Source organism: Bos mutus, chromosome 2 (assembly GCF_027580195.1).
Source record: "Bos mutus isolate GX-2022 chromosome 2, NWIPB_WYAK_1.1, whole genome shotgun sequence".
Classification (NCBI taxonomy): domain Eukaryota; kingdom Metazoa; phylum Chordata; class Mammalia; order Artiodactyla; family Bovidae; genus Bos; species Bos mutus.
In genome coordinates, this window is record NC_091618.1 from 5,203,660 (window position 1) to 5,219,348 (window position 15,689).

The following is a 15,689-nucleotide window of genomic DNA, read 5'->3' on the forward strand; positions in this document are numbered from 1 at the left end:
TCCTCCCGGTCCCCCCCGGAGTCCCCACTCTCTTCTCCTGCTCCTCCACCCCAAGTCCACTTTCCCCCTGGTGCTGAGCGCGCTCCCCGTCATTTACAAGGAGGCAGCTGGAAGCTACCGGGAAACATCCCTGCCTCACCGAGTGCCAGGTGGGGCCAGAGCAGTGGGAGTGGCCCAGCGGGAGCAGCTTCCGGGCTGGGCGGCCCAGCAAGAAGGTCCCCGGGGGCTGAATGTCATCCACCAAGCTTCTGCTGCTGCCAGCAGTGCCTGTGGTGTCCACGTGCCTGCCTGCTGCCCACGGCCTGGCTCAGTCCTCAGATTCCCTGGCTCCTGGGTGGCCCTGCTGCCATGGAACACTGAGGCATCTGTGGGTCTCCAAAGCCACACCAAGCGGGGCGGGCGTGCCCATGCCTTCCGGGGTCACGACCCACAGACTTCATGAATGGAGTTTGTAGCACAGTTCCAGACCTATGAAAGCATGGGGGAAGTGCTGCACGCACTTTTGATGAAATGAGATGCCACTAATAAACAACGAACCTGAACCGACTACGTTGGGCCTTGCCACGGCTCTCGACTCATCAGAAGTGAAAGAAAGTAAAGTGTTAGCCACTCAGTTGTGTTTGACTCTTTGCAATTCCATAGACTGTGTAGCCCACCAGACTCCTCTGTCCTTGGGATTTCCCAGGCAAGAATACTGGAGAGGGTCGCCATTTCCTTCTCCAAGGGATGTTCTCGACTCAAGGATCAAACCTGGGTCTCCTGCACTCCAGGCAGATCCTTTACCATCTGAGACACCATGGAAGCCCAAGAATTGGGGGGCGGGGGAAAGCCCTGATTATGGCCAACCAGGTCCTGTGTGATCCACCCACACACACACGTATACTTATACATATCTCTGCATCTCACCTCCTACTGGGCCCTCCCCACTCTCTGCCACATCTGTCTCAACAGTTCTCAGACGCACCAAGCGCCCTCCTGCCTCAGGGCCTTTGCATTTGCTATGTCCCCTGCCTGGGACACCATCCTCAGGTGTCTACTCTCCTCTTCCTCTGGTTTTGCTCAAATGTCACCTTTAGAGAGCCCCACCCTGACTACACCCCAGGTCCAGAATCCATCACCGTTGGCCGTCACTTCCTTTACCCTGCTTCAGAGCACCTCGCCACCTCGACTGGACATACATGTACATGTTTACCATCTGCACCCCCAACGGAACATCAATCAGCTCCATGGAGGCAGGGCCACTGTCCATTTTGTTCACTGCTGAATCCCCAGCCCCTAAAAGTGCCTGGCATACGATAGATGCTCAATAATTCTGTTAAATGAATGAATGAATGGGATTTACAAATCAAGAGGCAGGCTCAGAAAGGTGACTTGCCCATGGCCATAGAGTTGGAAGAGCCAAGACTTTGAAGGCAGGCCTCTGGTTCCAGAGTGGGAACTCTGTTCCACCTGAGCCCTCCTCCTGCCGTCTCTGACGCCCGGAGCTTTGCAGCTAGGAGGCCCATCTCTGGGGGGACAAGAAGCTGCCCATGGTCACCAGGGAGAGACCTGCCTGCTGCCCAGACCAGCATCCCAGGGAATAGGCGGCAGGTCTCAGAGGGAAGCAGGCCCACAGCTCCGGCTCCAGGGCCTTGCGCAAGGCAGCCAGGGAGCCAGGCCTCGGTGACTCCATTCCTGCTTGCTCCCGTGGGCATCGGCAACAGGAAAAAACAGGCTGGAACGGGAGCCCAACAGCTGCGGCCAGAAAGCCCGGCTCCCCCCACCCCTAGGGCTTTCCTCATCTGTTTCCTGGAAGGGGGAACATGTTGGGGGGTGGGGGGCGGGCAGGCAGGGCCGAGCCCAGGGTTGAAGACAGGCCTGTGTGCAACAGAGCTGGAAATAAGAGGAAGGGCCCCTTCCTTCTAAAGGACCCCAGCCCCTCTCCTTATGACTAATGTCCATTCTAGCGCACAGTAATTCTGGACAGGAATAGGTATGGGGGAAGGTCGTGCAGACAAAGACCTCTGGGAAAGGCTGGCTACACAAAGCTTAGCTGGTTCCTAAAGTCCTAAACGTTCCCAAACACCACAACGAGAAAAGGGGCGGTAGGGGGAGGGGGACAACTTGAGTGTTTCTCAGACTTGCTTAATTTGGAACCGTTTCTCATGCAGATGTGATGAGACTACCATAGAACACACTTTGGGAACACCCACCCCAAACATTAATCTTTCCCTCAGCTTAGCTGCCAACTAGCTCTGCCCAAGGGGCTTCAGAGGTAAGCTGTAAGCCACCACAGGGGTTTCAAAAAGGGGGTTCCTGAAGACAGAGAAGCCCCAAGGCCCCATGAGATGTGCCAACAAAGTAAAACAGAGGTGACCTCTGGCTGGTGGCTGGAGGATACGAGAAAACCCAAACAGGAGCTGCCCTTTCCCGCCCTGGCCATCAGCTGCCCTCTCAGAGGACGAGTCCCTCCGAGGGGACAAGGCGGGTGGCCCAGCACCTGATCACGGCCAGCGGCCTAGGACCAAGAAGAAGGGCCCAGGTTCCTATGCCTGGAGATAAAGGGAGCTGAGCGTTCAAGGGAGGGCCCAGCTGCTGAGTGCAGAGATGGGGTTGGGGGATTGCTGGGGGCAAGGGGAGGTGGGAGGGGCTGGGGGTCCGCCAGAGGGCATGCAGGCCGAGAGGGATGCAGAATGGATTTCCAGCTCACCGCGCTGTCTCGGGCAGCCCCTTCCCTCTCTGGGCCCCAGGCTCCCTTCTCAAATGATGCCGCAAGGCCTAGATCGCTAGTTTTCCGGTCTGTCCTCAGCAGACTCAGGGGCCCCTTTAGAGATGGGGTGAGGCTGTGGTGGGGGACAGGGACAATACTCACCTCAATAAATAACAAATCCACCTTTTCCCATTTTTATATTCTGACCTCCTACATAATATGCCTGGGGCAGTCCCTGATTAGCTGTATGCAAGTCACTTCACCTCTCTGGGTTTCCTCCTCTGTAAAATGGGTATGATTGTTTATATTGAGTATCTACCTCCATAGGGTTGTTGCAAAAATTAAATAAAAGTGCAAAATGCTACATATGGTACTAGCACATGGTGAAGGCTCTGTGTTTGTTGTTATTTATAAAGTAACAACAAATTTTATAAAATTTATAGAAATAGAATAGTATTTAATCAAAATACTATTATTTTGCCCAGGAGGTGCTAGGTGCTTAGTCACTCAGTCATGTCTGACTCTTTTCGACCCCGTGGACTGTAGCCCTCCTTTCTCCGGGGGGGTTCTTCCCAACCCAGAGATCTAACCCATATCATGGCAACCCACTCCAGTATTCTTGCCTGGAGACTGCCCATAGACAGAGGAGCCTAGCAGGCTACCATCCATAGGGGCGCAAAGAGTTACGACTGAAGCGACTTAGCCTGCAGCATACCACTATTATTTTGATAGAAACAAGGGTTTCACTGCTTCATAATAAGTTTAAAAGTTTTCAGCTTAGACGATCCCAGACGTTCCTTCTGGCTTTGTCATTTTATGACATCAAGATCCAGAGATGTTAGGATTCCTAAAATTCTGGACTGTGACTCCCCCCAGCACAGAGGGCAGGGCTCGCGCAGGGAATTACAAAGTCAGAACCAGTCAGAAGGCACAGACTTCAGGCAACTGACCAGCAAAGGGTTACCATGTTCATTATCATCATCTATCTGTTTATACCTCCCCCTCACCCTGTTCCAGAAAGACTCAAAGCAGCTTACAAAGATGTACACAAGACAGCAAGAGAAAAATCAACTCAACGTGCGTAAAAAAAAACCTGGGTGCAGCAGACAGGGCTGAACGGGAGGGAGTGAAGAGGAAGAAAGCGTGTCTGGGAAAGTGACGACTGATTTGGTTCTAAGTTTTCCAGTGGCCAGCGGGAAGAAGGAAATCTGACCAGTCCTTGGATTCCGCGTCCCAGGAGGTGAAAACAAACCTGTTGCTTAGAAGAAGCACGGCTATTCCAGATGCTGAGACCATGAATGTCCCGAGGGAAAAGGTTTATCTGTTATCTGGTACCCTTCTTTGTCCTTGACGGTGGGACCAGCATCCACTGACCACGACCCTTTGAAGCTGAGGCCAGGGGCAGAGGCTATAGTGATCAAAGATGCGAGAAGCTGGAATAGAGGTCCAGGGAGCGCCCCCAGCATCCTCGGTCTGGGCAGGATTACCCGTCCCTCCCCATCCCTGAACACAGTGCCCAAAATAGCCAGAGCAGGGGAGGGTGCCAGGAGGCCCGGGACAGGGGACCTGGCTAGGCCCGCCCACAGCGGAGGGCCCCCGTGGGCCAAAGCACACACATCCCTGGGGCACAAAGGAGCATCTTCACTTGGGCACCCGGCCCTCTCTGGGAGTCCCCCACCCGCCAGGCACCCCCTTGGCTGCACGTTGCTCACGCAAGAGTCCCGGCAGCTGCTCCACCCTTTCCACAAGGCAGGCCTTCCTGCAGGAGCCAAGTGGAAAAGTCTTTGCAGAAACACCACCCGCACCATATAGGGAAGTGCTCGAAGAACTCCTCCTTCTCTCCCACCTCCAAGATCAGCATCCCTTCAGGAGTCTCCTGGACTCCCCCAGGTGCAGGCCAAGACAATAGGGGCTATTCTGGGCTGCATGGGGGTATTTTTACAGCTCTGGCTGGGCCTCATTCCTGGGGATCGAGAGGCCGTGACCTCCACAAGACCTTCCTGAAATTGTTGCTGCTCAGACTGTGGTGGCTGGGTCCCAACCTCTTTGGCCAGGCCTTAAGGCCCCAAGGGATGCCCTACAAGTGCCTCCTCCTCCAGGAAGCCCTCAGGGGGCCACTGCCTAAGCCCCTTGGAAGAGCTGGGTCCTGGCCTCTGGTCAGCTACTGATCTTCTCAGTCTGCCCTTTCTGCATTTTTGTAGTTTTCTCATCTGCAAAATGTGGATAATACCACCAGTACGTGTAGAAGTACCTGGAGGCTTCTGTGGTTAAAAGGAAGTTGTGTCTCCCCAGCTACCATGTAGGGGAGAAGGTAAGCAGAGTGGGAATCTTTTCTGCTTTGTTACTGCTCTTTTTTTCCGAGCACCTGGCACACAGTAGGTGCCAAATAAATATTTATTGGCTGATATAAATATTTATGGACTGTGTCTGGAACCCCTACAGAACCACCCACAGTGCTAAGTACACAGGTGGCTAATACTCTTTGGTGATAATACTGCCAGATCTCATTTTGGGCACTTGGCCCATGCCAGGCCTTATGCTAAGTACTTTACATTGATTATCTCATTTAATCTGCCAAACACTCCCACGCAGTAGGTCCTGTTATTGTTTTACAAGCAAGAAAATACGAGTTCCACTCCAAGTGGTTCACGAGCTGGCCTGGGGTCCTAAAACTACGAAGCAGCCAAGCTGGGAATCAAGCCCAGGAATCCTGAGGTCTCTAGCATCCTGCACAAAAGCACTCCCCCCAACTCCAAAAGGCATCGAAGTGAGCACTGAGCTGGGAGCCAGGCGGCTGAGTGCAGCTATTCAGTAGCTGTGTGGCTTTGAGCAAGTCTCTTGGCCTCTCTGGGATTGTTTTCTTTTCCATGAAAATAGGAGCATTTATTTTGACCCCTTTGTGTCATTGGTGAAATCAAAGAAATTCAGGGAAGTGACCGCGTCCCCCAGGTCAGCCCCTCCCTAGGGTCATCAGCCATGGAGGATGGTGGGAAGATGTCCTGGAGAGGGTGGGGGTGCCCAGTACTGGCTCTGGAACAAAGCTCAGCAGCTGCCGACAACAGCTGGTAAGAACTCTGGGCCTGGCCCAGCAGGGAGAGAGGGACAGGCTGAGAGGTCACCTCTGGCCCTCCTCTGTCACCCTTCCCTGCTGACAGCTGCTGGGGCCTTGGGGCCAAGGGCCCCGCAAGCAGGAGGGGTGGGAGCCGGCTGGCTGGGGTCATCTCAGTTCTCCTGCGGCCAACAGCTTGAATCCCAGGGTGCCTGGCCCCCACTGGCCCCACTGGCCAGGACGCAGGCCTGGCTGCCCCACCCCGTAGCCCTTTCCCCAGTTGCCGAGGGAAGTCTGGGTTGAGGGTAGAGGGGCTGGAGCAAAGGTCTGTGGGTTGAACAAGTCTTGCCTGGAGCCTGGAGCCCCAGAGACCCTGGCAGGATGGGGATGGGAGGGGCTGGCTAGGAAGGGGGTCTGAGGAGAGGTCTCGTGGTTTTCTTGGCGACTGGCTGGGGTTGCAGGCCCTTCGAGGAGGCTTCTTGGAGCCTGGGAGCTCAGCCTTGCCCGGCCGCACCCCAGGCCCCTCTCGGCCCCCTCAGATCCACTCCCAGCTCAGTGCCAAGCCCTTCCAGTCCGCTGCAGCCCACGTGGCTCTTGTTCCTCTGAACTCCTGCACACCCATAATTACCACTGACCATATTTTCCGAAGCAAACAGGGAGCACATTTTAGCAAAGCATTCTTGGGCCGCTTCCGGGAGTCAGAGGCAGCCTGGGAGATGTAGTTTGGATTTCATATTCTAGGACATGTTCACGGTGTTTCAGAAAGACTAATTTTTTTTTTTTTTTTTGCTCCTCTCCACATCATGTAGGGTCTTAGTTCCCCAGCCATGGATTGAACCCACAGCTCCTGTGGTGGAAGCTCAGAGTCTTAACCACTGGACTGCCAGGGAAGTCCCTGGCAAGACTATTTTTGTATTATTCGATTCATAAATCGAAGCTATCCTAGGAACTGTGTGCTGGCCACAGGCCACCTCACACCACTTAGAGATGACTGGACACCCCCAGCCTGGCGACTTCTTACCTGTGCAGCCCTGAGCAAGTCACCTGACCTCTCTGAGCTTCTGATGCCTCATCTGTAGAACAGGAATAAAAAGGGCCACCTCACAAGCCTGCTGTGAAGATTCGGCAGGACAACCCTAGAGCTTAACCCAGAGTCAGGCATTTCACCAGGTAACAAGTGTCACTTCTTGCCTTTCTGCTCCTTCCTACTCCTACCCATCCAAGATCTTACACGCCGAGAGTGAGCTCCTCAGAACCCCAGAGAGAATAACTTCTGTTCTGCTCCCTCACAGGCAAGGTAGGGCTCAAGGAAGAAGAAAGTAGAAAGAGAAGTTGCTCAGTCATGTCTGACTCTTTGCGACCCCATGGACTGTAACCCGCCAGGCTCCTCTGTCTATGGGATTCTCCAGGCAAGAATACTGGAGTGGGTTGCCATTTCCTTCTCCGGGGGATATTCCCGACCCAGGGATCGAACCCAGGTTCACCGCACTGCAGGCAGACGCTTTCCCGTCTGAGCCACCAGGAAAGGGCTCCAGGAAACCTACCCACATAAGGCTCCAGTGGAGCCCTGGGTCCTGGGCTGTCACGGATCACCGAGCCCAACAGGCTGACTGATCAGAAGGGGAAACCGAGGCCCAGAGAGGGAAAGTAAGACCATCAAGGAGGCCCCGCCGGTGCTAGTGAGGCTGGAGCTCACACCACCTGTGCCGGACCGCACCTGGGTGATGTCACCTCGGTGGCAGCGTTACAAAGTGCAGCTGGATTCTACGTATGTAGAGTTCTGAGAGCAGTGCCGGGTAACTCAGAGAGGACGTGGCAGCTTGAAGAAGAGAGGAAGAACCCTCCCTGCAAGTTGATGGCCGAGGCAGACTCAGGACCCAGCCATCCTGGCTCCTAACACGGGGATCCTTCATTACCCATGATGCCGCCTCCCCGAGGCTGGGGTCCAGGTCACACAGATGAGGACTCTGGGAAGGCGGTGACAGGCGGGGTCTCTGTGGTGGGCTGATCAAGGCCTGAGACCCCCGACTCAACCCCTGGGACTAAGAACTGGCCCCTCTGGCCCGTCCCAAGCCCCAGGCAGACAGGCCCAGAAGAGGAAATGCAAGACAGGCTGGCAAGCCAGGGGGTGCGTGTCCTTGGCGGGGAGAATTCACCTCCCAGGGACTTGGGTTACTGGGTTACCGGAAATGATAAATCTCCCGCTGCCTGCCACCTCCGACCAGGAATGTCGGCTGCCTGGGGCGGGAGGAACATCCTGTCCACCAGCGCTCGGCTGGCCAGAGACAGCCAGGATCTGGCCCACTCTGCTCCCAGCCCCACGCCTGGGGCCTCGGCTTGGGCTCTGGGGCTCCCCAGACAAAGGGCACCTGTCATTCTGGGATAGTTTTAACTGACCAATCCCAGGAGGAGAAGAGAGGGCTGGACGGGGGACCCCCAAAACATTGAGAGCCATCCCTAAACCTGATCCATTCAATCCTGTCAAACACGGATTCTGAGCCCCAAGCTTAGATGAAGGCACCGATCTTGTTAACCCAACGTAGGAGGTGGCACAATGTAAGCTCTGGGTTAGGGCTAACCTGGTCGGAGGCCCAGCTCTGCTGCATGCCAGCTGGGAGGCTTTGGGTAACGGACTGCAGTACCTCTCGCCCCTCATCTCTGACATGGAACTGACAAGGCCGTGGTGGGAACCCTGTGGCTTTCTCGGAGCTCAGCTGTGACACTCAGCACAGGGAGGGCCTGGCACATAGCAAAGGCCCAACGAAGAGGGCCAGTGGGTGTCAGGAAGGAAGAAGAAGGGAAGATAACCAGAGACTGCCATGAGAGCAGGTACTATGAGCCAAGCATGTTCTCTGCCCTTACGGAGCAGCTGGATCATAAACCAGCACTCGTTAAACAGTGAAAGTACTGGAAGGGAAAATCTAGCAGGGTGAGGGGGCCAGGGAGCGGCTGGGTGGAGGCTGCAGGTCATCGGGGAAGCTGGCACGGATGTGTGAAGGGAGCTGGTGCCTGCATATGCGGAAGAAGAGCTCTCTGAGCACAGGGAACAGCAGCTGTCAAGCCCCTTTCGAATGTTCTGGAAATGTTCAGGAGGCCAGTTATCTAATCCTCATGACTGCCCTGAGAGTGAGGTATGATTATCCCCATTCCCCAGAGGAGGAACAGGAGACTCAGAGAGGCGTGCCAAGATCACAGGAGGAGTAAGCGGCAGGACTAGAATTCCAAGCCTCCTTCTCACCAAAGGGGCCAGGGGTTACTGCCCTCGGAGCTCCATGGGGAGAGACAGAGCAAGAGAAAAGAATGCAAGCTGTTCAATTGAAGACCAGATCCCTCCAGACTGGTCATGGATCTCAGAGAGGTTTCATCTCCTGCCGGGGCTCCCTGTCCGTAGCACTCACGGACCAGCGATGCCTGTTGGTCCACCTCCCAGCTGATGAGGGAGGGGGCAAAAGGAGGGCAAGGGTGAGAGGACGATGCTGGGAGGTGACTTTGAGCTCTTCCGGGCACCTTTGATCCAAAGCTCCTCCCCACAGGTGTGAATGCTATGTACAGACCTGCACCACCTGGAGAGACCCTCCTCCAGAGCGTGCCCCCTGCCTATGCCTGCCTGGCCTTGTCCCCACTCAGCCCCAGGACCCAGCCCATGAAGAGCTCCCTGTGTCCCGGACCAGGCGGAGGCCCAGGATGGGCCTTGGTAACCAGGGGTGCCAAAGCAGGCCAGCCCTCGCGGGCACCAGGCCAGACCCTGAGGCCCGGCCAAGTGCAAACAGCATGCTTGGCGCCCAGATACAGGCGCGTTAGAGCGGGCAGGCTGCCCACTGCCCCCGTCACAACAAACTATCATCTCCGCCCTGCTTGAGGGGCCCAGGCAGCCGGCACCTCCACTGGGAGCTGGGGACTGCCAGGGGAGGCCTCCTCCCCCACCCACCCCGGCCACGGGCAGTGGGAACCTCCAAGGCGGGACGCGGAGGGGCCAGAGGCCAGCAGCTCAACAGGGAGCTAAGCAGAGGGGAGTGGGTGGGAAATTGAGTGGGGAAGGGTGGGCTGGATGGAGCCAAGTCACGAACTTTCCAGCATGACATGCAAAGTTGGGCAAGGGAGAGTGAGACCTCCCCAGTGCCAAGGAGAAGGTGGAGATGGCAACGTGGCAAGAGGCGCAATCCTGTCTGCCTCCATCAGGGGATCCAGGGGTCTCCCAAGCCGCCACTGTCTGGGGCTTCCAAAGGGGCAACAGTGATTCCTTCCTGCCATAAGCCACCTGGTGGCTACCGAGTACCTGGAATGTACTGGTGCACTGAGAGACTGGTGTCACTGAAAAACTTTGATTTGCTTTAATTAAGTCTTAAATGGAGGGCCACCTAAATCCGGCCACCTGATGTGAAGAGCTGACTCATTGGAAAAGACCCTGATGCTGGGAAAGATTGAAGGCAGGAGGAGAAGGGGACGACAGAGGATGAGATGGTTGGATGGCATCACTGACTTGATGGACGTGAGTTTGAGAAAGCTCCAGGAGTGGGTGATCGATAGGGAAGCCTGGTGTGCTGCTGTCCTTGGGGTCACAAAGAGTCGGACACAGCTGAGCGACTGAACTGAAATTTAGGGACTTCCCCAGTGGTCCAGTGGTTAAGAGTCTGCCTTGCGATGCAGGGGACGCAGGTTCGATCCCTCATCAGGGAACTAAGATCACACCTGCCACGGAGCAACTAAGCCCACACGCCACAACTAGAGAGCCCACGTGCTGCAACGGAAGATCCCGCGTGACACAACGGAGATCTCGTGTGTCGTAACTAAGATTCAAAACGGCCAAATAAATAAACATCTTATATTTTAAAAAATCTTAAACAGTTACACGTGACTGGCGATCACCGTATCGGGCAGTAGAGATTTACAACATCACCAATCCCTAAACCAAGCCTGGAGGGAGGGTGGTTTTCATTTGACACAGGAGGAAACTGAGGTTTACCTAAAACCACACAGCGGGTGAGCTGCCCAGAAGAAATCAGAACCCAGGTCTGGCCCCTCCATTGTGCTCCCATCCAGGGTCATTGTCAACCCTGGCACAGACTTAGGGAAATCATATGTGCGTGGGCGATAAGGCTGCCCAGTTAATCAAGACATCAATCTCCTGCTTTTGGCCCAAATTCTGTCAGCTACACCGGTTATCACAAGCTGACCAGACGGGCCATTTATAAAAGTCTTTGATTTCTCGACATAAAGAAAAGGCAGAATGACGATGGAATAATCTCGGTGGTTGAGGAGCCAAGTCTTTGAGAATGCTGGGAATCTTCAGTGACATACAGCTGGGCTTGACCTTCCCACTTCATCGCCCCAGTCCCCACGCAGCCCCCCAAGGCTCCTGAGACCTGGACGACACTCTAACACAGCACGTCTTCCTGCCTCTGAGCCTCTACATATGCTGTTCCCTCCTCTCAGAATGCTGTTCCTCTGTCTTCCAATCTAAGCTGCTCATCCATCCTTCAAGGCCTGGCTTAACTACCACCTCCACTCTGAAGTCTTCCTGGACCCCCCACAAAGACATCTTTCTCCACCACACATCTGTAGGACTTAATTTCTACCTCTTAGAGGGCTAGAGATTTGGTCTTAATTATGGTGGGCTGCCATCTATGGGGTCTCACAGAGTCGGACACGACTGAAGCGACTTAGCAGCAGCAGTACCAGTAGCATAGCCATTTGAGTAAATGGTTCTACCCTCTTGTTAGAACCAAAGTTCTTTGCGGATAAACACCAGGTTGAGTTTTTTCCACCATATTTATATATGATAAACTATATATGTGTATATATATATTTAACCCTTAGACACTTCCCAATACCAAGCAGAGGCTAGAGGATAATAAACAACATTTACTAAGTTGAATTGAATAAGTGGCTTAGGCTTCCTTAGTGGCTCAGATGGTAAAGAATCTACCTGCCAATGCAGAAGACCCAGGTTCAATCCCTGGGTCAGGAAGATCCCTGGAGATGGAAATGACTACCCACTCCAGTATCTTGCCTAGGAAGTCCCATGGACAGAGGAGCCTGGCGGGCTACAGTCCACGGGGCCGCAAAGAGTTGGACACAACTTAGCAACTAAACGGCAACAGCAACACAGTGGTTTAGAAGTTTGGGGGATCAGTTTCTTACGGCTCTGCCCCAGTCTGTGATCCTGACGGGCAAGTCCCTTCCTTGCTCTGGATCTCAGTCTGTACAACTGTAAAATGGGGCAACGAGAGTGCTCACCTTTGGGAGAGTCTTACACTTATTTGACAAATACTATGCGCCAGACACTTGACAAATATTTCCTTCTTAACAACCCCATGATATAGGTAATAGAAACACAAGCTGGAATCAAGATTGCCGGGAGAAATATCAATAACCTCAGATATGCAGATGACACCACCCTTATGGCAGAAAGTGAAGAGGAACTCAAAAGCCTCTTGATGAAAGTGAAAGAGGAGAGTGAAAAAGTTGGCTTAAAGCTCAACATTCAGAAAACGAAGATCATGGCATCTGGTCCCATCACTGCATGGGAAATAGATGGGGAAACAGTGGAAACAGTGTCAGACTTTATTTTTCTGGGCTCCAAAATCACTGCAGATGGTGACTGCAGCCATGAAATTAAAAGACGCTTACTCCTTGGAAGGAAAGTTATGACCAACCTAGATAGCATATTCAAAAGCAGAGACATTACTTTGCCAACAAAGGTTCGTCTAGTCAAGGCTATGGTTTTTCCTGTGGTCATGTATGGATGTGAGAGTTGGACTGTGAAGAAGGCTGAGCGCCGAAGAATTGATGCTTTTGAAGTGTGGTGTTGGAGAAGACTCTTGAGAGTCCCTTGGACTGCAAGGAGATCCAACCAGTCCATTCTGAAGGAGATCAGCCCTGGGATTTCTTTGGAAGGAATGATGCTAAAGCTGAAACTCCAGTACTTTGGCCACCTGATGCGAAGAGTTGACTCATTGGAAAAGACTCTAATGCTGGGAGGGATTGGGGGCAGGAGGAGAAGGGGATGACAGAGGATGAGATGGCTGGATGGCATCACTGACTCGATGGATGTGAGTCTGGGTGAACTCCGGGAGTTGGTGATGGACAGGGAGGCCTGGCATGCTGCGATTCATGGGGTTGCAAAGAGTCGGACACGACTGAGTGACTGATCTGATCTGATCAATATCACGCTCCCTATTTTATAGAGGAAACTGAAAGTGAAATTAAACAGATAACAGAGTGATGCAAGTCAGGTGCTTAGCACAGCATGTGGCACATGGTAACTGCTAAACTGCACTTCCCTCGTGGTCCAGTGGTTAAGAATCTGCCTGCCAACCACGGGTTCCGTCCCTGGTCCGGGAAGATCCCACATGGTGTGAAGCAACTAAACCCGTGTGCCACAACTACTGAGCCCGTGCTCTAGAGTTTGTGCTCCACCATAAGAGAAGCCCCTGCAATGAGAAGCCCGTGTACACAGCTAGAGAGTAGCCCGCACTTGCCGCAACCAGAGAATAACTGCACAGCAGTGAGGACCCAGCACAGCCAATGACAAGTTAATCAATTAAAAAAAAAAAAAAAGGAAGCTGTAGCAATGCTTCTTCCCCCCTGTATAATGAAGACTAAAGAATTGGGAGAAATTTAAGATATTTTTCCAGGGTTGGGAAGTTGTTGATGGACAGGGAGGCCTGGCATGCTGCAGTCCATGGGGTTGGAAAGAGTCGGACATGACTGAGCGACTGAACTGAAGTGAACTGGGTGCACAGATGTTCCTCCAAATATTTGCTGCTAGGCTGACTCAGTCCCAAAAGTACCAGTGATAGAAAGGGTGACCCTAACCGAGGCCAGGGAAGCTCCTATTCTAACCCCCTGCTCCCCAGTCTGCCAGGCGGTGGCCACAAACACAGCAGAGAACCCTTTCCTGCTCTCACCTTCCTCCAAGGACGGAAAGTGTGGAGTGACTCTGCGGAGATGGCTCAGGGCCAGCAGAGCTGACCCCATGGGTGCATGGACTGAGTCTCAAAGGCGAGGGATGCTCCTGGCATTCTCCAGTCCTTCTAAGAGCGTGGACACCCCATTCCTCTCCCCAGGCCCAGTCCAGACCAACAGAGGGGAAGGGAGAGAATAGAAAAAGAGTCCACAGTGATAGAGTTTCTATGTTGGCCATCTCTCCCAGTTTCCACAACTTTCAAATGAGAACTCCTACATCACGGGGGTGGTTTTCAAGATAAAATGAGATAATGCATGTCACGTGGAACTTTTTCATCTTTAACACGTAGGGGACTCACTGGGGGATCTTGTTAGTGTACAGATTCGGGTTCAGTAGTTAGTCTACGGCCATACCACCCTGAGCACGCCCAATCTCGTCCCATCTCAGGTTCAATAGGCTTGGGTGGGGCCCGAGACTGCATTCCCAAAAAGCTCCCAGGTGAGGCCCAAGCCGCTGGCGCGTGGACCACCCTCTGGGTTACGCGGACCACAAAGGGACTAGAAGAGCACTTTGCACACAGCAGTCCTCAGTGAAAGCTAGCTGTACTTTTGCTTTTAAAGATGTATTCCCTAGGGGATCGGGGCCGTTATTTCACCCCGGGGACACTGAGGTCCAGCGAGGTTGAGAGACTTGGCCAAGCACAGAAGACCTGGGCTCCAGGCAGAAGCAGGATTCAAGATCCATCCTTCCCATGCATACACCACCCCAAGCCCCCGTACCCCCTCCTCGGGGGCAGCGAGAGAGAGACCTAGGGTGAGGACACATCAGCCCTGCCCCTCTGCCCCGTGGCCGGCCCCTGCTGGGCCAGCCAGGCCTCTGGACATAAGCCCAGGCTCCCCCAGAGAGGCCTTGGGCCATCGCCTCTACTGCCCCGGCGGCAGTCCAGCAGCCTCCCCCTCCATCGCCTTATAAAGTGGCCCCGCGCTGCTCTTTTCCAAGCTGCAGTTTCATTTTATATGGAGTGAACCAACTGTGCTCTCCCTGCAGCCTCGGCCTGACTGCTTCACACATTCCTTCTGGAGCAACATTACCTAATTTAACCATAGTCCCTGCTCTCAACCGCTCAAAATAGCAGCTGCCAGTGGGGGAAAATGCCCTAATGTTATCAAAATAAACAATTCTCCCTCTTCCCCCACTCTGGGCAGGCGCCAGCCACCCAGCCCAGGGACCCAGCCCAGGGAAGAGGCAGGGCTGGGAGGACCGAGGTGGGCCTGGGGTAGACAGACGCCCCCTTCTCCACAACCTTCCAGCCCGCTCACGGATGTTCCTTGGACACTCTCTCATACGTGTTCTTGGGGACTCTCTCACGTGTGTTCCCAGGAGCTCCCCATTCCTTTCCCTGGCCCAAAGCCGCCAAATGTTGCCCTGGTTACCCAAGACTGGGATTCAACTTTCACTTTTTCCTAATAATAAAAACTATAGTTGGAAGGATTGCGATCATTCTTCCCCAGGTATTCATTACAAGCTCAATACTTCCCACACCTTGGCCCACTGACACCTGCAAAGTAGGGATTCCGTCTTCTCTCGTTTCAGATGAGGAAATGGGTGCTCAGAAAGGTGCAGAGACGAGCCCCCAGCCACAGAGCCCGGAGGTGGCAGAGGAGGGGCTGGAACCCAGGCCCAGCGGCCCCAGAGCCCTAACCATCTGCCACCTTCTAGCTGGGATACCTCTGCAGGGTCGGTGCCCGGGAGAAGAAGAGTGGAGGGGGTTTTTGGTGCTGGATGGGGCCTGCTCACACGGCTGATGCCAAACCCCAGGAGCTGGTTATACGTTGGCTCACGTTCCACCCAGCCTGTGTGAGCCCTAAGTCTGTCCCTAGAGCTCCAGGGGCAGAGGCTGCCTGTCAAGCTGGGATTCCGAGTCCCTGCTGCCTGCTCCCTTCACCCCACGTGTCTCAGAGCAAGGCTGCTACCTTCACGCAGGGGACTCCCAACGGCTGACATACCTCAGGTGCAACCAGCGGTTAAGGAGCTGGGAGGGC

General features: G+C 54.1%; 1 protein-coding gene across 1 annotated transcript in view; it reads right to left on the reverse strand.

Moving 5' to 3' along the window:
• Positions 1-15,689, reverse strand: part of HSPG2 (heparan sulfate proteoglycan 2) — a 109,994-nt gene that overhangs the window by 81,423 nt on the left and 12,882 nt on the right.